Source organism: Neophocaena asiaeorientalis, unplaced genomic scaffold, assembly GCF_003031525.2.
Source record: "Neophocaena asiaeorientalis asiaeorientalis breed wild unplaced genomic scaffold, Neophocaena_asiaeorientalis_V1.1 scaffold606, whole genome shotgun sequence".
In the NCBI taxonomy this organism is placed as follows: Eukaryota; Metazoa; Chordata; class Mammalia; order Artiodactyla; family Phocoenidae; genus Neophocaena; species Neophocaena asiaeorientalis.
The window spans coordinates 8,136,190-8,160,184 of NW_020173687.1; the positions used below are offsets into that span (position 1 = coordinate 8,136,190).

At 43.2% G+C, this 23,995-nt stretch overlaps 2 long non-coding RNA genes across 14 annotated transcripts in view; one reads left to right on the forward strand and one right to left on the reverse strand.

The window, feature by feature from the left end:
- Positions 1 to 7: 7 nt before the first annotated feature.
- Positions 8 to 15,112, forward strand: LOC112402992 (uncharacterized). Of its 13 annotated transcripts, none has more exons than XR_003003815.1 (10): positions 8 to 968; positions 1,422 to 1,484; positions 3,932 to 4,084; positions 4,464 to 4,542; positions 5,784 to 6,033; positions 6,378 to 6,438; positions 8,904 to 9,014; positions 11,911 to 11,965; positions 13,436 to 13,682; positions 14,234 to 15,112. It is a non-coding gene; the product is annotated as an uncharacterized LOC112402992 (long non-coding RNA). The 13 variants fall into 13 exon arrangements; XR_003003818.1 differs by having other exon boundaries at positions 5,807 to 6,033; XR_003003811.1 differs by lacking the exon at positions 3,932 to 4,084 and having other exon boundaries at positions 1,422 to 1,553.
- The window catches only part of LOC112402993 (uncharacterized), a 30,653-nt gene continuing 11,187 nt past the window's right edge, over positions 4,530 to 23,995 (reverse strand). Inside the window, exons 2-7 of the long non-coding RNA XR_003003824.1 lie at positions 21,125 to 21,216; positions 19,804 to 20,017; positions 15,373 to 15,549; positions 13,238 to 13,331; positions 4,944 to 5,097; positions 4,530 to 4,655 (exon numbers count right to left, since the gene is read on the reverse strand). This is a non-coding gene — a long non-coding RNA (uncharacterized LOC112402993). The remainder of the gene's footprint in view (positions 4,656 to 4,943; positions 5,098 to 13,237; positions 13,332 to 15,372; positions 15,550 to 19,803; positions 20,018 to 21,124; positions 21,217 to 23,995) is intronic.

Sequence of the window (23,995 nt, forward strand, 5' to 3'; positions counted from 1 at the left end):
AAAAAAAAAAAAAAAAAAAAAAAAAAATTTCAAATAACCTGACTCTGGAGACTAAATGGAAAGGGGGACCCAGGGAGATGTAGGGGGTTGTTAAGGCAGCTCCAGGAACCCTTTTTCTGCCTGCACCAGGGCAGGGGCAGGACGTGGCAGATGAGTTGTCAGGCTCTGTGAAGGTAAGAGCACCAGGAAGTGCTGATGGATTGAAGGTGGGATGTGAGGGGAGAAAGGGGTGTCAGGGGTGACTCCAATATTTCTGGCCTGAGTCACTGAATGAACAGTTGCCACGAGCAGAGTACTATGAGGAAAGCAGGTTGGAGGGAGGTGGTGATGGTGGGGAGGGAGAATTCCAGAGGCTGGGTTTCAGGCATGTGATGTTTCAGACTATTTTTATAACATCCAACTGGAGATACTGACAGGACAGACACAGTCCTTGCCTCTCTGGGAACCTATATCCTAGTGAGGGAGAAATCCCGTCAACACCACAACTAAGAGACAACCTAACCTGTCATATAGTGCCAGGTGTCGTGACGGTAACGTGATGGGGAGTGGTGACTGTCATAGTTGACTGGGGGCGGCCTCGGTGGGCAGGTGACGGGAGAGCTGAGACCCAGGACAGGGACAGCAAAGCCAAGTCCCGGAGGAAGGAATGAACTTAGAGGAATAGAAGGAAAGCAACTCCAGAAGGCTTACCCACAGCTGGGTCTTACTTTACATGTGATGGGAAGCTGACTTTGAGGGAGGATGTGGTCACCTGATTTCCATTTTTAAAAAAGGTAACTTTGGAGACTGGATTAGCACTAGAGGGAGCAGGAAACCTGACTGGCAGTCCATTAACCGTCGTCTAGCCAAACAGGACGTCGACTTGGAAGGCCACTGGAGATGGAGTAAATCAGAGAGATGTGGAATCTGCTTTGGAGGCAGGGCCAGCAGGATGAAAGAAGAATCCAGGATGCTGCTGCAGTCTTGAGGTAAGTCGTTGAAGGCTACCATGAGCTAAGTGGGGGCGACACAGCTAGGAGGATCCAAGCTCTCTTTGAAATGAATGAGGAAGGAGGCACAGGGAGATCATATTGGCATTTTTTTAATGTTAGTAAACTATACATAATCGCAAATTGGAACTATCCAGCTTGATGAATTTTCCCAAAGTTGTCACATATCCGGGAAATCAGCACCCTGAAAGTCCCCGTGTCCTCTCCTAATCATTCTTCTTTCCCCAAAGTAACCTCTGTCCTAGCCTGACATAGTTTTACTGGCATTTTTAAACCTATGATTAAGAGATAATAATCAGAGGTAAGCGTGGGGCATTTGCTTATGTAATTCTCAGAAAAATAACCTCACTTGGTTTTTTAGACTAAGGCTTTGTTTTCTTTTGTCGTAATTTTGAGGTTTGCTCGTGCATCTTTTTCTCCTTCTTCCCACAGGAGGTGCTCACGTGGAGTGTGAGGTCTCGCCGGACCCCAGGCTGGCAGGTGGCCTCTGTCTCCGTGAGTCAGAAGGGCATCAAACCACGGCCCGAGGTTTAACCGCGAAGCCCTGCCCCTGGCAGCGAGCAGGTCCTCCCCCCCCCACCCCCTTTCCCCTCTGCGTTTCATTTCACTCGTCCAGTCCCAACAGAAGGCTCTTCATAAGGCACCGGCGTCAGTTTACACTGCTTGCAGTGCTTTAACACTTTAATGACATGACAGCCAATTTTACTCTGTCCTGGAAATTACTCTCTTCTGTTTCTGTTTCTCTCTCCCTCCCTCTCTCTCTCCTCCTCCTCCTCCCGTCTCACTGTTCCTGCGATTATTTCTTTTGGAAATAATTCCCCTCACACTCTGCCTCCATAAATCTCTGAATCCCGGCAGATGGAACAAGGCTGCTATTACGAGGGAACAGAATCAACAGGGAAGCGGCAAGCGGGAGGCAAGCTTTATGCTCTGTGGTTTCGCCCCAGTAGGAGGACGTGGACACCTCCAGACAAAAGGTTCATCTCTCATAGAAAGACCAGGAGCCCCCCAGCCCCGTGGTCTTTTTATGAGAGAACTGTTTTCACCTCCTTGGCTCTGCACATGTTTTCTACATAATATTAAACAGTAACCTTTGAGTCCCCGCATACTGGACGCACAGACCACAGTACACACAGACACACACACACGCGCTCTGGCAAAGATAAAACAACTTTTAACTTAATTTGGCTCTTCCTTTTTTTCTTTAACACCTTGAGATATAATTTACATGCCGTAAAGTTCGCCCATTTTTAGCCATGTAGTTCGATGTTTTTCTTATTTACTGAGTTGTATGCCGGCTGTTTCTTTTTGAAAATGGAGCGCCTGGGTGAACATTTCGACCCCACGTGCTCCCTCCTCACTTTGAAAGGTGACATCTAAAGCGCAGAGAGCAACTTCTGTTTCATCCCCAAAATAGCTGTTTTATTCATTCTGCCATTTACAACTTACTTCCTGTGTTTTGATTCTGAGCTGCTCAGACCTGCTTCTTAGAAGCCAGGTGGATTAATTTTTTCACTGTCAAGAAGTTTCTCTTGTGTTAGAGGAATTTTCTGTTTGCTTGTTTGTTTTGTTAGTGTTTAGTGAGTCTTCAGATCTTTGTTTCATCTGCTGGGCTAATTAGAGAGACTTGAAATGTATCTTTGTGACACGACAGACTATATAGAAATATTTGGTACTTAAAGCTCAGCTCAAACGGTCACAGTATTCTGACTGCTGAGATTGGTAAAAAAAAAAAAGAAGTTACCAAGAAATAGAAATAGGGCATGGAGGCCTAGAACTTTTTCCTAATATTACATCTTCATCTATAGTTCGGTCTTGATATCTGAGTCTTTCTCATTTGAAAAACAAATGAAAATAATCACCTTAGGAGATCTGCCTGAGGACTGCATGAGCTAATTCACGTGAAAACACCTAGAATGCTAACAATTTTTAAAAATGTATAAATGTTCATTGAATACAAATCCTAAGGAACTTCACCAATGGCATAAGGATCGTGTTTTGGCCACGACACGGTACATTAATAAAAGCATAGCACCTGCTGTTGAAGACTGTGTACCAGTTTAACCAGTTGTTCAACGAACAGGTAATGAGGCTTGCTGTGTGCCAGGCACCGGGGATAGAATGGTGGACAGGCAGGTACAGTTGGATGGAAGAGAGATGTTCAACACATAGTTGAGCAAATAAGTATCTAAGTACAAACTGTGCAAGGGTTAAAGAAACCATTCTGGTATGTGTGTATGCATGTGTGTGTGCGCCTTTAAAGCAATTTAAGGTATATTTTGCTAGTAAATGTATACCTATGGGCATAGAGAAATTTTCTGGAACTCATGAGAAATTGGTTACAAGTGTTTCTTTTTGTAGATAGGGGAATGTCTTCTGCTTTTTATTCTGTAACTTTTCTATGCAATTTCAAGTTTCTAACTATAAGCATGTACTTTTGTTTTGCTGTTTAAATATCAGTAGGCTTCTCTAATCAGTAGGCTGGGAGTCCATTATTATTTTCTTCATTAGACTTCTATTAAAAAACAACCTGTTATTTAAAATGAACAAATGATTAACCGCTTGCAACAGTTAACTTGTCATGCCAATTAAATATTAAATATTACACTTGAGAAGACAAAGGTCATTTACAAGAGTGCAAGACTGCATCAACCCACACTAAATTGTTACCAGCCCGCTCGTGCCCCCAGTTTGCCCAGACAACACTTTCATTCAACAGGTATTTACTGAGCGCCTACTGTGTACTAGGTAGGCATTGTTCTGAGCGCTACTAGATAAAACAAAGCCGTCAGGGAGTCATGCTAGATTCTAGTTGGAGGAAACAGACAAATAAGTAAACCAAATACATATTTATATATAATATGTGCTATAAAAAATTAAAGCAGGGCTGGCGGGCAAGTGACGGATGGTGCCCTCTGTTCATCATATAAAATACACTGTAGTTGTGCCACTGTAAAGAAAGACTGGGAGGCCTGAGAAGGTGCCATTTCAGCCTGGATGAGGGAAGGAGGGAATGAGCCATGCAGATAAATGACTGCCAAAAGGACCAGTGAAGGCTCTGAAATGGGAAAGCTGGAAACCAGCAAATCTTGGCAGTAAGTACGTGTACTGACCATTGCACCATTCATTCTGTCCACTTGTCACAGCGTTCAAAACACTTCATTTAAAACTTAAAAAAAAATACTCAAAATGAACACTGATAGCTTCGTTATTGTACATACAGGGCTCAGATCACGTGGTTCTGGGCACTGCTTCTCTTGTTCAATATTTCATAAAAATAGTTGATGCGAACTATATATCCTAGTGAAACAGAGATACATCTTTATTAAGACGTGTTTTAAACTTCTTTAGCCATATTGTCATTACGATACATTTTTATTATTCTAACAGTATCTCATAAAATGTGTATTACTGTACTACATGCCCATTTCTAGCCACTGAAAATTAAATTAGTGAATATTAATTACTTCACAGTCATAAGGAAAAGGATCCTGAGAAGCGTTGTTTCCCGTCTACTCTGAGATGCTTCCCAGCAGGAGGGGCACAACGATAGGTAAGTGAATCCATGAACTACTTGAAATAACAAGAAAAAAAGCTGACAATAACTAGCCTTAGCTCACCATCTAGCTGTATATGCTGGGATGCACTTCCTGCTGTGGTCCCCACCTGTAAAATGAAGGGCAGCTATTACGTTGTCTGAGTCCTTTGATTCCTTCTCTTGCTCTCTCTCTCATATTCTGAGATCTAACTTTATGAACTGATTAAAATAACTGCTTTGTAACCAGTGATTTTCACTATCGCTGGCTGAACACTAAGTTAATCTTCTCTTCCTCCTTCAAACAGGATTCTGTGGGTGGGTTGCTCTAAAACAGTGGTTCTCAACCCGAGGCGATCCAAACGCCCTCCCCACCCCCCTCCTAGGGGACATGTGGCAGCTATAGGAGCCCAGGTTACCTGTCATGACTGTGGGGGGTGCCGCCAGCATCTGGGGTCTAGGCCCAGGAAGCTGGTAGACACCCCACAACGCACAGGACAGCCCCCTGCAACACAGAATGACCCAGTCCAAATGTCAACAGTGCCGAAAATGAGAATCTCGGGTCTAGAGAAACTGGAAAAGATGGAGAAGGGAGGAAATGAATGGAGGGCACTGCCTACTTATGTCCAGCTGGTATTTTCCCACCTAAGAAACAACACAGCAACTTTGGTCTTTTTTGATGCTGATTCTCCTCTATTGATTATGCTTTATTATTCCTGAAGACTTGGGTGTGTGACTTAAATAACCCCACGTGAGACACAGGCACAACAGAATAAATGAAAACTGGAGGGCAAATTCTAGCATGTACCGTAACTATAAGAACATTCTTTCTAAGGCTTGAAAAAGCCTTCAGATCCTTGGTTTAATTTAATCGACAATGCGTTCATCTGCATATGGCATTCAGCAGCAAAATAAACTTTTTTTCCTGCATCTTTTGTTTCCGAATCAATGGGGAACAAAGGATATCCCGGTTCCATTCAGGCAGTTTCAATGATTCTCAAACGTGGGAGTAGTAGTCGAGCCATTTAAAATACAGTGATGAGAAAGCATACTTAGTAACCTTGTAAACATGCTATGAAAGTACAAGGGAACCTTTAAGAAGGATATCCAAGTGTCCTTTTTATATAATAGCCCTTTGTACTATGAAATGTTCAGAGGTCCATAAAATGGAATTGAACAGAACAGACTAGAAGAGTGCAATTTCCAAGTTTTCTAGTAATGGTGCTGTTAAAACATTATTTTTGTTTCTTAACACTCAGAAAATTAAGTTTCCTCACCCCAGGATCAGCCCTACTCACAGAAAGGACTTTGGACCCATATTTAACCAACCGTCAGAAGGGATTCAAAAGGAGGCTAATTGAACACTGAGGTTTTTGAAGCTCTCAAACGATGACCCAAGTGTTTTCTTGAAAACAGCAGCAGCTTGGCAGGAAGCAGGAATTAGACAAGAGAATTGATGGAAACCTGCCCTCCAAATGGGAAGAAAAACTTCCAATAACAAACTGTGAGGTTTGAAATCACTGCGTGTTATACTATTCATTATTCAAATGGCCACCACCCTTATTGCCTGGCATTTTCTCCTTCTGAGCTGCCCCAAGAAACGCACTTTAGTAAGGAGGATGATCCCCGCTTTCTGAGGAAAGGGAAACCCTCTTTGTCTCCCCATTCTGCAACCCCCCCCATCTGCATTCTCTCTCTGTTCTAGCTGCATGTTTTGCAATCCCCTCCAGTGTTCCAAAGGCCAATGAAATCAGTCTCCCATAAGGGTACTCAGCCAAGTACATTCACTGCTCAACTGTATTTTTCTCTTTCTTAGCCCTTTCACCCACTGATTTCAAATTTCTCTTTAATAGGCCAGCTATGGCAGACCTCAACCGAATAAGTTATGAAAAGGCAAGATAGGAAACCACACAGGTAAGATTTCTCGAAGAGGAGAGCAGCCTGAGGTTTTTCATCTAAACCCTTAGGCCTCACTCCAGCCTACAAAGACAAGTGGCAGGAAACTAACAGCAATAATCAAAATGAGCTCAGCTGGCCTCGAACTGCTTTTAAAAAAGTGTGTGGAGGGGAGGGAATACAGGCAGTCTGCCCAGGAGAACCTAGAGAGAAAGAAATCTTCTCTCTTAAAAATCCCTGAAGTTTGCTGCCAGTGATTCAGTACATACCTGACCAAAAAAAGAAAATTTCCTACCCTAACTGGTTTGGCTGTTTCCCGGCTACTACCTAGAGAAGTAAACAGAACCTTATCATCTCAGTTACATCTGATTTGGACTTTTTTTTTTTTCAAGTAAATATTTGTAATTTCAATGCAGTTCCATTACTGCCACTGCTGTCTTTGAATTGGACTGACTGACAATACTGTCTTGGATGACGCCGACTCCATAGCAACAAGCCAGGGAAGCCTGCACCTTCCTCCCAGCTGGCCTCCCTGTGGCCACTCGGAGGGCTGGGGGAGTATTTGGTGACTGGGGACCTCGCAGTTATCTCAGGTTGTAGCTGAAAGGAGAAACGTTCTTCCTTTGCCCTCTGGGCCCCTCAGTCGGTCAGGATTTCTGCTGACCGCTCTGCACCTCTCAGTGAATCCAGCACTCTGGGCATTTTTCTCTCTTTATTCAGGAAGTGGCGAGCTGAGCCCTGAGATTCTTTCTGCTCCGATGATATAAACAAATTGCAGAGGAAGTCAAGTCAAACTTTCCCTTGCTGCTTTTGTTCTCCCAACTAGCAATTCAGAAAACAGAGCCAACTTTTTTTCTTTCTGGATGCCTTTTAAAGATTGCTCTTAACTGGAAAGGCAGAAACCCTCTTTTTTTTTTAAACAAAAATACTCAACTTATTTTTTCAAAAAAGAAATGCCCTAGACGGTTGTTTTTTTTTTTTTTTTTTAAAGGCCGTTTCTGAGACTTTTCAAACCAAATTGCTCCCCTGACATTGCATACTTACCTAATGGTTGTTCTTCCCTTCAAATTTCAACCAAAAGAGCAATAATGAGCTTCGTGAGGACAATGGCTAAACCTGACTGGAGGCTCCTGGGGCCCTAATTCACAACCAAGGAGAGGCAACAGTCACGATTCAATAAGGGTGCTAGTACAAGGCACACAGCAGACAGAAAGGAGACATCTTATCTGTATAATCTACAGATACTGCTTGAAAAATCACACATAATTAAGCCCTTCTCACAGTGGAAGCTACTTGAAGCTTTATCACCAGCTTGTAAGATGTCATCTCTGGGCTTCACTGATGGCTCTGAGTGAACATTTCCAAACCAGAGGCATCTGACAATCCGGGTGACGTGTTTACCATGCCTACCTTAGTCATCTAACAAAGACGCTCTGCACTACATAACTGAAGGAAAGCAGAATGGCGGGGATGGCCCTGAGGTGGCTTCCCACACTGGGTGTTCTGTTACATTAATCCTGGTGCAAGAAATAAGACGTGACAGTCATATGCATATCTATATGCCACGCTTGCTTGTCCTCAACTGGCCCTCCCTGTACACAGGTGAGTAGTCAACTTTCAAAACAGCCTGATTTTCTAGTGAAGCATGTTAGAGTTCAAATACAGGCTCCAGCTACTTACTGCATCTCTGTGTTCCCTTCTTTACTATAGGGATATGTTCTAACATGGCAGTGCTGTTACATGGGTTAAGAAGAATAATATATAGAGATATCTCACCCCAGTGTGTGGCATAATAACTACCTACTCTCAAAGGCAGTTGTTGATAAAAGTCATAACACTGAGTTCCCCGGGTCAGGAAAAACTAGCGTTGGTAGAAGCTGAACATCGTATATTTGCAACGTTATTTCTATGTCAGAACATGTTTGTTCAATCATGATCATCCCTGCCCTCCTTATCTACAAACATACATATACTGGAGATATTTACAGACTACTAGGTATATAAAATCATTTATGCAAGTTGTAATTGTGCAATTGCTGAATAAACAGTAGATGAAAGGAAAATGTGAGGTTCTGAAAGCTGGCTTTAATTCATGGCTTTTTTTTTTGGCTGCGTTGGGTCTTCGTTGCTGCGCGCAGGCTCTCTCTAGTTGCAGCCAGCGGGGGCTACTCTTCGTTGCGGTGCGGGGGCTTCTCATTGCGGTGGCTTCTCTTGTTGCGGAGCAGGGCTCTAGGCATGCGGGCTCAGTAGTTGTGGCTCGCGGGCTCTAGAGTGCAGGCCCAGTAGTTGTGGCACACAGGCTTAGTTGCTCTGCGGCATGTGGGATCTTCCCAGACCAGGGCTTGAACCCATGTCCCCTGCATTTGGCAGGCAGATTCCTAACCACTGTGCCACCAGGGAAGCCCTAATTCAAGTTTTATCTTATATTCATTAAACTGTTTATTTACTTGTCTACACTCTCCTCTCTGTTGATTATCTTCCAGGCACGCATTTCCCTTGAGCAACATCAGATGAGAAAGCAATCGCTTTTCCATTGCAGGGGAAACAGAGAAACAGGAAACCCAGAGGCAACGACTTGCTTGGAGGCCCCCAAGGTATGCACGGCAGTGTTAGAAGTTGTGTACACCTCCACACCCCATAACTACTTTTAAAGCTTTGATGTAGAAACGTGCAATACCTACAATGCTCCTGAATTTCTGTAGAGCAAATAGAGCTATCATGCTCTGATGCAAGTGCCATATGTTTATAGAATTCAACAACTGCGTTCAACAAACTATGTCAAATACCTACCAAGTGCTGGGCACTAGGATACAAAAAGTAGTAGTCATCAGTGCTGGCTGGCCCCAAATGAAGACTAGACACACACTTAAAGGACCAGAAAAGCAGGGACACCATTACAACCTCTCTTGCCCGCCAAAGGAGACAACCAGAAAATTCAGAAAGGCTATTTTTAACATGTACATGTTTTTATCTCTTTGAAAAATATAACTTTTCATTTTAGTTTGGATTTTTTTTTTTTCCGGTACGCGGGCCTCTCACTGTTGTGGCCTCTCCTGTTGCGGAGAACAGGCTCCGGACGCACAGGCTCAGCGGCCATGGCTCACAGGCCCAGCCGCTCCGTGGCATGTGAGATCTTCCCAGACCGGGGCACGAACCCATGTCCCCTGCATCGGCAGGTGGACTCTCAACCACTGAGCCACCAGGGAAGCCCTTAGTTTGATTTTTATTTTAACTTTTATTTGGTTATGGGTCTTGGGATAGTGTGTATTACTGTTCAGGAAATACACCTCTCCCACGCCTGCTTTGGATGGAATATACTTCCCTGACCCACTGATTTGGACTCAGTCATGTAACTTTGCTGGTAATAGGCTGTTAGCAAGCAGGATGCAAGCAAAGCCTTAGTACGTGTTTACACCGCAGGTCTCACTCTTTTTGCATGTCCAACGGTGCCGTGAGAAGAACATGCCTGTTCATTCAAGGAGGATGAGAGACACCTAGAGCAGACCCTGATGCAACCCACACCTTGAAGCCCAGCCCAGACAGTCTAGATCATCTGAAAACCAGCCAACTTGCAGATGCTTTTGTGAGATTAAACAATTATTGTTTTAAGCCACTGAGCTTTGGGTGATTTGTTACATGACATTAGCATGGCAATAGCTGACTGATGTAGGCCTCATAATACTTATAGGTCTTAATCTGTCCGTGGGCATACCGTGACAGATACTAAATTACCCACACCCCCAAAAAAAAGTAAGTAAAAAAAAATGCTTCAGGGCTTTCCTGGTGGCGCAGTGGTTGAGAGTCCACCTGCCGATGCAGGGGACACGGGTTCGTGCCCCGGTCCGGGAAGATCCCACATGCCACGGAGTGGCTGGGCCTGTGAGCCATGGCCGCTGAGCCTGCGCTCCGCAACGGGAGAGGCCACAACAGTGAGAGGCCCGCGTACCGCCAAAAAAAAAAAAGCTTCAAACACTTGTCTTACTGATTTGTTATGTAAATCAAGGTCAAGGTCACTTATAGCCTTTCATGGACTAAATGAAACTTGAGGTCCATAATGTTTAAATGGAACAGCATATGGTTAAAAAATAAAAGAGGTATGAGGCACCAGATAAAAGCCTTCATTTCCACAAATGCTTCATTCCAAAAACATTTTTCACTCAAAGAGATACTGGTTGTACTCTTGTGTTCAACCCTGAAGATACAGTACTAAGTATTAATAGCTAACCCTTATCAATTGCTTACCAGGTACTGGGTTTTGTGTTTTGTTTTTTTACTAGTATTTTTTTGGAAGTATAATTGATTTACAATGTTGTGTTAGTTTCAGGTGTTAGTTTCAGCAAAGTGATTCAGAGATATATATATACACATACACACACATATATATACACACACACATTTTTCAGATTCTTTTCCATTATAGGAGGAAGATGTTGAATATAGTTCCCTGTGCTATACAGTAGGTCCTTGTTTATTTTATATATAGTAGTGCATATCTGTTAATCCCAAACTCCTAATTTACCCTTCTTCCCCTCCCTTTCCCCTTTGGCAGCCATAAGATTTTTTTTTTTATGTCTGTGAGTCTATTTCTGTTTCGTAAATAAGTTCATTTATATCATTTTTTTTAGATTTCACATATACGTGGATATATAGTATTTGTCTTTCTGACTTACTTCACTTAGTATGATAATCTAAGTCCACCACACTGCTGCAAATGGCATTATTTCATTCTTTTTGATAGCTGAATAATCCATTGTGTGTGTGTGTGTGTGTGTGTGTATATATGCCACATCTTCTTTATCCATTCATCTGTCAGTGGACACTTTGGTCGCTTCTGTGTCTTTGCTATTGCAAACAGTACTGCTAGGAACGTTGGGGTGCATTATCTTTTTGAATTAGCGTTTTCATCTTTTTCTGATATATGCCTAGGAGTGAGACTGCTGGATCATATAGTAACTCTATTTTTAGTTTTTTTAAGGAACCCCCAAACTCTTTTCCAGTGGCTGCACCAATTTACATTCTTACCACCAGTGGAGGAGGGCTCCCTTTTCTCCACATCCTCTCTGGCGTTTTTTATTTGTAGACTTTTTGATGTGGCCATACTGACCGTGTGAGGTGATACCTCACTGTGGCTTTGATTTGCGTTTCTCTGATAATTAGCAATGTTAAGCACGTTTTCATGTGCCTGTTGGCCATCGGTATGTCTTCTTTGGAGAAATGTCTATTTAGGTCTTCTGCCCATTTTTTGATTGGGTTGTTTGTTTTGATATTGAGTTGTATGAGCTGTTTGTATATTTTGGAAATTAAGCCCTTGTCGGTCGCATTGTTGGCGAATATATTCTCCCAGCCCGTAGGTTGTCTTTTCCTTTTGTTTATGGCTTCCTTTGCTGCTTCCTTCTTAATGCTTTATCTACAACTTATTTAATCCTCAAAGCTGAATGTAGTACTTACTATGTTTACTATGTAGTTACTATGATTATCCCTATGTTGCAGATGAGAAAACGGAAGAAGCAAGAAGATAAGTGACTTACCCAAGCTTCCACAACTTGTAAGTGACAAAGCTGGGATTCAAACCTAGGCTGTCTGGTTTCAGAGCTCACACTCTTACCCACCCTGGGATGTTGACAGGGAATTTGCAGAGTAAAAGGGGCAGCAACCTTAACGAACAAGTCAAGTCAATAATTACAAACCATGGGCAGGACTACGATTGAAAAGAACAGGAAACAAGGGTTAAGAATAATAGAAACTGGCCTTCCCTGGTGGCACAGTGGTTAAGAATCCGCCTGCCAATGCAGGGGACACCGGTTCAAGCCCTGGTCCGGGAAGATCCCACAAGCCACGGAGCAACAAAGCCCGTGCACCGCAACTACTGAGCCTGCACTCTAGAGCCCGCGAGCCACAACTACAGAGCCCACGAGGCACAGCTACTGAAGCCCACGCACCTAGAGCCCGTGCTCCACAATGAGAGGAGCCACCGCAATAAGAAGCTGGTGCACCGCAACCGAAGAGCAGCCCCCGTTCGCCACAACTAGAGAAAGCCCGCATGCAGCAACAAAGACCCAACACAGCCAAAAATTTAAAAATAAAAAAGAATAATAGAAACTGTTTTAGACAGGTTGCCAGAGGAGTCTTCTCTAGGTAGGGGAAATTGCTTGAAGGATGAATATGATCAGACCAAAAATGGCTGAGAGAAGATTGTTCTCCAGAGAGAAGAGCAGACAGGTTAGTCTTGAGTCAGTACACAGACTGGTATATTTTAGGGACTGAAAAATGGCCATTGCTTCAGCAGGCCAAGAAGGTGAGTGTGTCTCTTGCTCATCTCCATAGGACAGGGGTTGGTCAACAGATTTTTTGTAAAGCACCAAATACTATACACCTTAAGCTTTGTCGGCTCTGTGGGCTCCGCCTCAATTCCTCAACTCTGACGCTGCAGCATGAAAGCAGCTGTACACGGTAAGTAAATGGATGAGCATGTCTAAGTTCCAATAAAACTGTATATACGGACACTGAAATTTAAATTTCAGTGTGACAGTCCCATAAATAGCAAGTATGTGTGTGAAGACACACAGGATAGTCAAATGTGGTGCATTTCTCATATATCAGGGAACTTATTATATTTGATACACCTTGACCTTGGAACTCTGGTGAGTTCTCTGCCAAAGTATAAGTGGTACCAGTAAAACATAATTTTGAATAAAACTAATAACTAGGTTTTTAATAACTGGGTTTTTAAAATCATTCTATTAATCACGATTCTCCAGAAAAACAGAATCAATAGGATATGTAAGTACAGGAAGAGATTATTAGGAAATTGACTCACGCCATTATGGAGGCTGAGAAGTGGCACAATTTTCTGTCTATAACCTGGCAGCCCAGAAGACCCCGTGGTGTAGTTCCAGTCTGAGTCCAAAGGCCTAAGAAACAGGAGTACCTAGGGTAAGAAAATCAATGTCCCCACTCAAGCAGTGAGTCAGGAAGGGCTGAATTCTTCCTTCCTCTGCTTTTTTGTTCTATTCAGGCTCTCAATGGACTGGATGACGCCCACCCACACTGGGGAGGGCGCACTGCTTTACTGAGTCCACTGATTCAAGTGCTAATTTCATCGGGAAACACCTTCACAGCCATTCCCAGAAATAACATTTAACCAACATCTGGGCAACCCATGATCCAGTCAAGCTGACACACAAAATTAACCATTACAGTCTGCTGAAGAGGAGCACACGATAATGGTCAGCCAGGAAGAAGAAGTATTGGCACTGACAAAGGTAACGCAAAAGAAACGCTCCATCGTTACAAACTAGTTAATGGGTGTCATCATTCAAAGAGTATTAGAGATTCATCACTGCCCTGGAAAACTCAAATTGCCTAAAATCTTACAGGTCATATTATAAACAACTGGACAGATGTTTTCCCAAATCTGACACAACAATCCTAAAAATTTACATCACCTAACCAGTAATGTGTTGCAAAGCCAAAAGAAACTTTTCTAAATTGACAACAACAAATTCTGATCAATCCTGATGGTGGAAAGATTAAATCTTCTTTCTAGTAGTCTCTCTAAAGAAAATGATAATCCAAGATCACTGTCATATTAACAGGTAATCCAAGAGCGTGCAGCCAAAATACATAGGAAACGCACATTACAGGAAAAGTCAGGTAGTTAATAAAATATAAAGATGTTATTTGGAGGATTTTGTGATGTCAGTGCTATTTTCAGCTTTAAGAATTGGGTAATTTGTAGTATATTCTTTTATTCTAAATAAATACTAACTTTTATAACATTTTTCATAACTTTTCTACATCCTTCCTCTTAAAGCCCCCAAATTTTATAACCTTCAAGGCCTACCAACCTGGAACCAGCTCTGATTAAGCATCTATTATAGGAGCCAGGCATCTCTAGATGCTAGAAATACAGCACTGAATGGAATAGACACTGGTGGTTTTAAGATGTCTACAAGAATCTGAAAAAGAATATATGTATGTCTAACTGAATCACTCTGCTCTACACCTGAAACACTGTAAATCAACGGTACTTCAATAAAAAAACTTTTTTAAGTGTAAACACATTGGGGGAAAATATTCTGTGACACTCCCCCTTCAAAAGGCAGAAGCCTCTCCCTTTGAGCTTAGGCTGGACCTCATGACTTGTTTCTAAGGAGTAGAATATTATGCAGGTGACACTGAGCAACACCCGAGCCTAGTCAGAAAACACTGCGGTTTCCTCCTTGCTCTTTCCCTCTGGAAGGCAACGGCCATGTCCTGAGAATATTCAAGCAGCATTATGGAAAAGTCCACATGGGGAGGAACTGAGGCCTCCAGCCAGCAGCCCTGTGAGCTCCATCTGAGAAGCAGATCCTCCAACTCCAGTCAAGCCTTTAGATGTTGGCGGCCTCGACCAACACCCTGACTATATCGTGACTACTTACAAGAAACCTTGAGCCAGAGCCACCTGTCCAGACTGTTCTCAGTGATTCCTGACCTCAGAAATGGTGTGAGATAAGAAATGTTTGTTATTTTCAGCTGCTGAGTTTTGGGGTAGTTTGTTACACAGCAAGAGATAAATAATACACCACCAAAAGTCCTGTTTTCCTGATTCTTACATTCTGATGTTTGTTTAGGGGCAATGAATAAATGCTTTTTGAGGAGATGATGAAGAATGACAGTAAATCAAATAAATGTGTCAGATTATTACCTATTCATTTATTTATCAAATATTTACTGAGAAGCACCATATGGTTATCTGTGTTCTAGGCATCAAGCTAGAATAATAAACGAGAAAGACAGAAAACCCTCCCTGCATGGAGCTTCCAGTCTGGTAGAAAATCAGGTTTTTGCCCTGTCTCTGATGGGACGCTCCCTCACTGCAGGACACTGGAATGAAGCCTCCATTTCCCTGTTGCAGTTACATACATTATGTGACATAATCCCCACCACAGCCCCCTCTCCCTCACCCACCTCCATTCTGGAGCCTTCCCTGGTCTCCCTTGCAACTTGACCATGTGACACGGTTCAGGCCGGTGAAGGAGATCGCTGGCAGTTTCCTGGGCAGGTTTGTTGTCTCTAAAAGGAAAAGATGTCCTGGTTCCGCCTGCCTTCCTCTTCCCTAACTTGCGAGTAAAGTGGTTAGACATCCTGCAAGCATAAAGAAAAGAGAATGGCAAAGCTCTGACATTCCGGAGCCACTGAAACATAACTTCCTGCCTCTGGACTTCCTTTTAAGGGAGGGGAAGAACAACCTAAGTCTCTGTAGGCTTTCTGTTATGGTGGTTGCTACTTACAGCTGAAAGCTTTCCCAACTGATTTAATGAAACTGAAGCAGAGAACGTTTAGATAGCCAAGGTCACAAAGCCAGTGGATGGAGAGATCAGAAAGCAAAACCAGATCTGATGGACCTTAAAATCCATACCCTTAATCACGATGTTACACCGTCATTATGGTTCCCTCAAGTAAGCAAAAACGCTAGAGCAAATGTATGTGCTCCAAATAGAGTAACAAGACGATTTAATGTTGCCTCCAACTCCAGGACACTAAATCTACATGCCGATCTTAACACTTAATTGCAAATTTCTCGGAGGTCATGGAAAGTGCTAAGGAATTCCTTAATATTGATGATGACGTTGAAAATATACTAACCATGTATATATCTTTTAGAAGAGTTAATAAAGATAGATCCTATTCCTTGAGGGTCCCTTCAGCAAAATATTTCCAGGGCATCTACAATGTGCCTCCTAATTTACTCCCATGATCCGTTTCTCTGTCAGACAAGTTGAGCCCGTGCTCCTCTTTCAGAGATGAGAAAACTGCAGCTCAGAGAGGTGATAGGAGCAGGGTTAAACTCAGTTCTGCCATAGCCCAGAGCCTGCATCATTGCAAATTAGGGGGAGAGTAGTAAAATGTATCCCGTATGTGATAGCAGAATAAATGATATTGGATATGGCAGCAACTCTGACAGTTTATACATGAATGAATAAAATCTGGGAAATACTCTAGTGGTAGATATTGAAGTGAAATAAAACATGGGTCAATTCCTGCTCTAGCCCCATCTAGCTGTGACATTAGGTAAATCTCCCAATCTCTCTAAGCCTCAGTTTCTTCCTCTGTAAAATGGAGAGAATATTAACACAACCTCACAGAATTGTTCTGAGGACTCAATGGGGCAAAGCTGCTGGGCTCCAGGCAGGCTGTCCAGCTAGCCCTTAACAAATATTAATGGTTATCATTATTTTAATTATTGTCCCATACTTCCTCCCTATATACAAAGGAGACAGTTTTGATCCTTGTATTTCTCCTCGACAATTATGGGCACTCTCGGTACTAGAAGGAATATGCAGTAACCTGAGAGCAAAGGATCTCTGCCAAAGCAATGTCCTGAATTTTGCTAACGTTTTCCGTGCCCATGGCACAGAACAAAATGAAGATAGAACACGGTGAGGGTGCCTGGTGGGGAAAACAGGGTTTTGCTGCCCTGGCTTGGAGGTTCTTTTTCTACCCCCGCCCTATCCCCTACCACCGCTTCCCTTCTTGTCCACATTCATCTAGTTCTCCCTCCACACTCTTGTCCGGCAGTTACATCAGCACTTGTTTTCATTTTAATATAATAGATCCCCGACCTCTCCCCACGAAAGTAGTGTCTTGGTTTACAGGGGAAAGATGCAACACAACTGGGGGTGTCCTAATTTCCAAGGCAGTATTCGAACATGGCCCCCTGTATTCATGTCCCTTGGAGTGTCGGCTGGCCTAGTGACTGTCTAGCAAACAGAATACGATAAACATGGGAGGATAGCACTTCGTGATTAGGTTACAGAGGACTGTGACTTCCATCTCTGCCAGCAGACGCTCTGTCCCCTGCTCAGCTTGTACACTTTGATGAAGCAAGCTGTCATGTTGGGAAGCTCCACGCAGCAAGGAGCAGAGGGTGGCCTTTGACGGACAGCAAGAAAAGACCTGAAGTCCTCAGTCCAACAGCCCTTGAGGGAATGAGTTCTACCAAGAGCCACATGAGCTTGGAGGCAGATTCTTCAACTGAGCCTTCAGATGAGACCCTGGCCTAAACGGACACCTTGAATGCAGACTTGTGAGAGACCCAGCTAAGCAGAGTCCAGATTCCAATCCACAGAAACTGTGAGACAGTAAGTGTGCCTTGTTATAAGCTGCCATTTGGCGCAGGGGTGTCTGTGTGTGTGTGTGATTTGTTACACAGCCATAGATAACGAATACAGACCCACCTACTCGATAAACAGGAAGAAGGGAAAGAGTTGGATCAGGATCTAGTATCTGTGGATTCTGGCCACGTTCTGCCACCTACTACACGAGTGATCTTAGAAAATGCATTTCCCTTCCTTGCCTCAATTTCTTCTGTCAAAGGAGAGGGGTGAATTAAGGATTATAATTTTTTGTAGTTTTTCTCCTTAAAAACTAGTGATGTTCTGCCCTGGGTTCACTCTCTCCTTGGCAACAATCAGAATTAGATACAAGCTGTCCTCGTGAAACAGGGGTGGGGTTTTAACTCACCTCAGGCCTCACCTGAACCACTTTAGCCATTTATATGACCTGCCAGGCACAGTACTAGCAGATGCCAAGCTGGGAAAAGACATACAAGACTTTTCATGGGGGGGACCCATAGGATGGGAACACGAGAAAGGAGCCAGAGGAGGCTGGGAGAAGAGTTAGACCACAACGCTCGTCTAACCCCCGCAGAGGAGAAAAGAAGAACCAACAGGTGGCTTGGAGTAGTCTGAGTCTGTGGCACAATTCTAAGAAAGTTCTGGCAAAGCCACGTGTCTCCCAGAAATGAGCCTGCTTTAGTACCCCTGTTGCAGGCAGTCACTGGTAAGGAGAAACCTGGGGGAAATGTGACCTTGGCACAGAGGTGGATTTCAGAGCAGGGCATCTGGACCCTCGGTCAATTACAGGCCCTGCTGCGGGAGACCCGAGAAGCACATTGTCATGGCTTCCACATCCCCTGAGGTTCCTTCTAGTCTAAAAATCCCACCCCACTGTGGGGCCCGCAGGATGCACGTGGCCCACAGATGCATTTTGACTGGCTCATGGTGTTTAAAATAATTAGCTACAACACCAAAACCTTCATCCACAGAAAAAAATGTTGATACACTGGACATCATCAAAATTTAAAACATTTGCTCTGTGAAAGACACTGCTGAGAAAATGAAAAGATGAGCCACACACTAGAAGGAAATGTTGGCCAATCATATCTGACAAAGGATTCGTATCCAGAATATGTGTTTGAAAACTTTCAAACTACAATAATAAGAAAACAAACCACCCAATATTTTTAAGTGTGCAAAAGATTTGAACAGGCACAAATAAAATATATACTGATGACAAATAAGCAAATGAAAAAATGTTCAACATCTTTAGTCACCAAAATGAGAGACCACTACAAACCTATTTAGAATAGCTGAATTAAAAAAAAAACATATATCAAGTGCTGGCTTCATAGGACTGTTGTGAGGATTAAATAAAATAATGTGTGTTTGATACTTGGCAAATAATGCATCCCTAATACATGTGTTATTGGAAATTTCAAAAGAAAATTAAGAACCAGAGCTTTGGAACAGAGGGTTAAAAAGAAGACAGAGGGACTAAAATTTGAATAAAATGTTAATGGATAGGAGTTCACCTCAAAGGAAGTGATTTCCCTTCCTGAAAATTTCAAACACTCCTGGGTCATCTGCCATTTTACAGGACAAAGAGGACGGTGTAAAAATGACATCACATTTCCTAAACCTCTGCTGTTCCTCAGGTACTTCACTCGGACTCTCATATTGCTAGGCCCACATTATAGATGTGGCTCAGAGAGGTCAGTGGTTTGCCCAAGACCACACAGCAAATGAATGGCAGAGCCAGAATTCCCAAGACGTTCCTTCTCTCCTCCTTACACAATACTGCCTTCCCAACTAGGAAGTAGGAGCAGCAGCAAGGAGGAGGATGTTGCTCACTCAGGGGAACTGTCTCACTTTAACGTGCTTCCTGCACACATGAAATCCCTCCTCCCATCCCCCCCCACCTTCCTGCCATCTGAGGTCCCGCCATTTTTAGTCTTATATTGGGTACCTGCCCCGTCCACGTCCCCCCCAGCCCGTTATATCAGGGTTAGCCAGTGTTATTTAACATGTTTCTCATTTGCAGCCCCCCACAAGGAATATTTTTAGACTGTTTTTTTGTAATTACCCCATGATGTTAATACCACATATACACTATATATCTGTTCATGCACTGTGTATATTTCTGTGCTTTATCTATAAAGAGTATGATTTTTGAGAAATCGAGAAACAGTGTGATCCCCTGGAGGGCAGCTCTGCGCCCCTTGGGAACGTGGGTGTCAGGGGGAGCAAACCCAGCAGCACAGTATGCAACGGGGCTTACCTGGTGCCCGACACTGTGGTTAAGGGCTTCACATGCATCGACTCATCCAGCCCTCTGCTCAGAGGCAATAGTTTCTGGGTTCCACCCAGAACTGGGAAGCTGCGTAACTCTGGGGACCCTTCTTGAAGATGGAACACTTTGCTTTGCTTTCATTTTGCTCATCTCCAATCTCTCTCCATCCTTGTCCACTTCCAGGCTAGAAGCAGAAGTGATTCTAGGAAAGCAAAACCACAGGAGGATGTTGGCTTCTCTTCCAGATGGCAGGCAAGATTACTCCTGATCGTCCCCACTGCCATCTTTTCCCAACTTTTAAAACCTGTTCTGAATTGTTCCTTTAATTTCAAAAGTCTTTCTGAGTCACCGTCTGCAGAGGATTTCGAGTCTGAAAACGTCCCGAAGCCGCCCTTTTCTAGAAATCATGACGACTAACCTTCACAAGCACTGAGCTAAGTTCTTTTCAGGGATTATCAAAATTTCATTTTTGCAACAACTGCCATTTTACAGGTGAGAAATGGAGGCTTAGAGAAGTCGGTTAATTCACCCCAGGTTCCATGAGGACATGCGGTGGCCAGCCCGGCTGCAAACCCAGGACAGACTGGCTCCAAGTGTAGGCTGCTAACCGCGATGAGAAGCCACCGCTTAATTTTAGTGTATCACTTCCCTCAAAGTGGAGAGGAAACAGAAGTTGGAGATTTTTCAAAGTGGGAGGGGGTACCTTTGTGCTTTATATAAGTTTACTCTCCCAGCCACAAAAGAATACCCTGGTGCTTAGTACAGACTTTTTTTTTTTTAGTGATGCTTCTGATAACTGATTTGCTACCCAGTCACTTACTTCTTTTAGCAAGAGATTTCTCTCTTCCTACTCAATTACTATATCATAAAGTGACTCCCTCAAGGGAGAAACTTCCCAGTGAAGACAAAGGCTGCGAGGGGAAAAGTTCACCATCTTACACTTTGCCACATGTGCCCAGAATCTTCGGACAGATCTGAATAATGAATTGTGTTTTCTACGTTGCTCAAATTCGCTTTTCCACATACCATTCTCTAGCTTGGTTTGCACTGTGTTAACCTTGAATCTCTTCCTGTGTCCTTGGAGAGCTAAGTGAACATTCAGGTTTTTTTTTTCCATAGTAAAAGGAAGAAAAAACTTTATGTCTATAATGATCTATAATGTTTCTATTCTATTATGTACAAAATAACTGGGAATATACCTTCTACTATGTACTTTATACAAGTTACCTCTAATCCCTTCGAAAGCTTCCGGTAAATGTCCCAACACCCAGTTTTAGATAAGCAATCTCAGAAAAGGGAAGTGACTGACCTGGGGCACACAACAGGGTGTTGAGAGAAGCAGATTTCAAGCTCCCCTTTCGCTGGTCCCCGGACTCATGTGCTTTGCAATATCACCATTTCCTGCACGTGGCCAGAATATCGGTCAAAACTTTCTCTTTCAGGCACCTTTGAAACTTCCAACAGAAGCCTAAAATTTCCATTTCCAACCCAATGAATCCCCCCCGCCCCGAAAAAAAAATTGACATTCTCAATCTGTCACTTCTTTGGTTCTTAAAACTGGTGGGCAGACTTCCGGTTTCTAGTCCATCATGTAAGAAGCTTAGAAGTCACCTCTCCATCATAGAAACAGGCAAAAAGCTGAACAAACTGAAAACAATTAACAGCTCTTCTTAGATCAGTAAAAGAAATGAGGTCACAGGGCAAACCACTGCCCCCAAATCGGGGAGACAGACAGTTGAATACAGAAAATCACCACTTATTGGACCATCAACCTTGGCGGGAGCCAGTGCCAGCATAGGGAGACTGGTATTGAAATTGATGAATTGCTGGAGGCTGCTGTGGACAGATCTGAGAGTCAAAAACTCCAGGGGTACCCAGTCATGGGGGGGGTTCCCCACACTGTTTTACTGGACCAGGTACTCACAGTGAATATCAGAGAAAAGTCCCCTCATTCTTCCAACAGGGGAGGGGAAAAGGAAGCATTCTGAAATAGGCCAGACCACTCTGTACCTCTTAACAAGGTCTGCCCTCAGGAGATACTACTTAACCAGGACTTCACCTGCTGGGATTTTATAAGAACTTAACTGATTTAGGAGACGGAAAATACCTAACTCCAGGCCCCTATAGCTCTCCACGTGGAGGAAGGGAAATACCCGGCTTCAGCCCACTCTAGCCACCTGTCCCACCTTAGGGGGTGAGGAAGATGAACTGAGAAGCATCGGGGGGTTCACAGTCCAGAGGCACAGTCTCGCTAAAAGACTGAGAGCTAAACACAGGACTACGAAACGCTTCCCCTCCCCTCCCACCTCATCACCACCTTACTAAAAACCTACAGCAGTTCCTGTTACTGGGTACATCATGTCAGGCTATCAGCAAAAAATTATAAGGCATACCAAAGAGCAAAAAACAGTTTGGAGAGAGAGCAAGCATCAGAACCAGACTCAGATGTGGCAAGGATGTTGGAATTCTCAGACTGGGAATTTAAAACAACTATGATTAAGATGCTAAGGACTCTACTGGGTAGACAGCATGTAGAAGCAGATGGGCAATGTAAGCAGAGTCAGAGAAATTCTAAGAAAGAATGAAAAGGAAATGCTAGATAAAAAGCACTGTAACAGAAATACTGTCTTTAATTGGTTTACTAGTAGACTGGACACAGCTGAGGAAAGCATCTTTGAGCTTGACAATGTATCAATAGAATCCTCATAAGCCAAGAAGCATAGACAATGAAGACTGAAAAAAGAAAAAAACAGAATGGAATTTCCAAGGGCTGTGGGAGAACCACAAAAGGTATAACATATGTATAAGGGGAATACCAGAAGGAGAAGAAAGCAAGCAACAGAATATTTGAAGCACTAATAACTGGGAATTTCCCTTAAATGAATGTTAGACACTAAACCACAGATCCAGGAAGCTCAGAGACATCAGGCAGGATAAATGCCTATGTCTAGGCTATATCTTATTTCTTCATATTGTATAACTACATCTAGGCATATCATATTTAAATGGCAGAAAATCAAAAATAAAGGAAAAACTCATGAAGGAAAGGGAAATTGCCTTACTGGTGGGCAAAGATAATGACACCTGACTTGCCAGAAACCAACACACAAAAGGAGTGGAGGGAAATACTTAAAGCGTTGAGAGAGAAAAAAACTGACCGACTGAGAATTCTGTTCCAGGCAAATTATCCCTCAAAAGTGAAGGAGAAATGAAGATGTTCTGAGACCAAGAAAAACTGAGAAGATCTGCTGCCAGCAGACCAGCCTTCTAAGACATATTAAAAGAAGTTCTTTAGAGAGAGGGAAAAAAAATCAGAAACTCGGATCTAAATAAAGAAGAGCATCAGAGAAGGAAAAAGTGAAGGTGGAATAAAAACCTTTATTTTTCTTATTCTTTATTGATCTAACAGATGCAGCTTGTTCAAAATAATAATAGCAACAATGTATTCAGCTATGTATGCCTGCGTGTGTGTGTGTGTGTGTGTGTGTGTGTGTGTGTGTGTGTGTGTGTGTGTATGCTTATGCCTAAGTGAAGAGAATGACAGCAATGATGCAAGGGATGGGGGAGGAATAAGGATTGTTTTTGAAGGTACTGGTGTTACCTGTGAAGTGGTACAGTGGATTTGGATCAATTATAGATGTGAGTAAATGCACATGTACCTAAGTGTATACTGCAAGTTCTAGGGCAACCACTAAAAAAAGTAGAAAACACACCCCATAGCCACACAGCCTAGGAGAGCGCCATCCTCAGGTGGAGAAACTGAGCTCCAGACACAGGCTGAACGAGCAGGACTGGACACAGCGGTGCTCCTTTAAGTTTCTTAGCTGCAAAGAGGTGGTGTTTTTTTTTTTACTTCCTCACACGGCCAGTCCTGGCACCCGTGGCCTTACTTTCAGTGCAGAGTAGGGCAGCCAACAGTTATAACCTCAGCGGCTTCCTCACCTCTGGGACCTTTTACAAAATGATTGCTGCTTGCTGTTTCCTTACCTATTAGTGTCCATGCCCGCACCATCTGAAAGCCAGATTTTTAAGGATAAAAACCACAGGTGTTTGTCTTGTTCACACCTGTCTCCCATGCCTGACAAAGTGCCTGGCTCAGAGAGTTTTATGAAAGAGTAAAGTAAAAAAGTGGATAAAGGGAAGGAGGGAAGGAGGGAAGGAGGGAAGGGAGGGAGGGAGG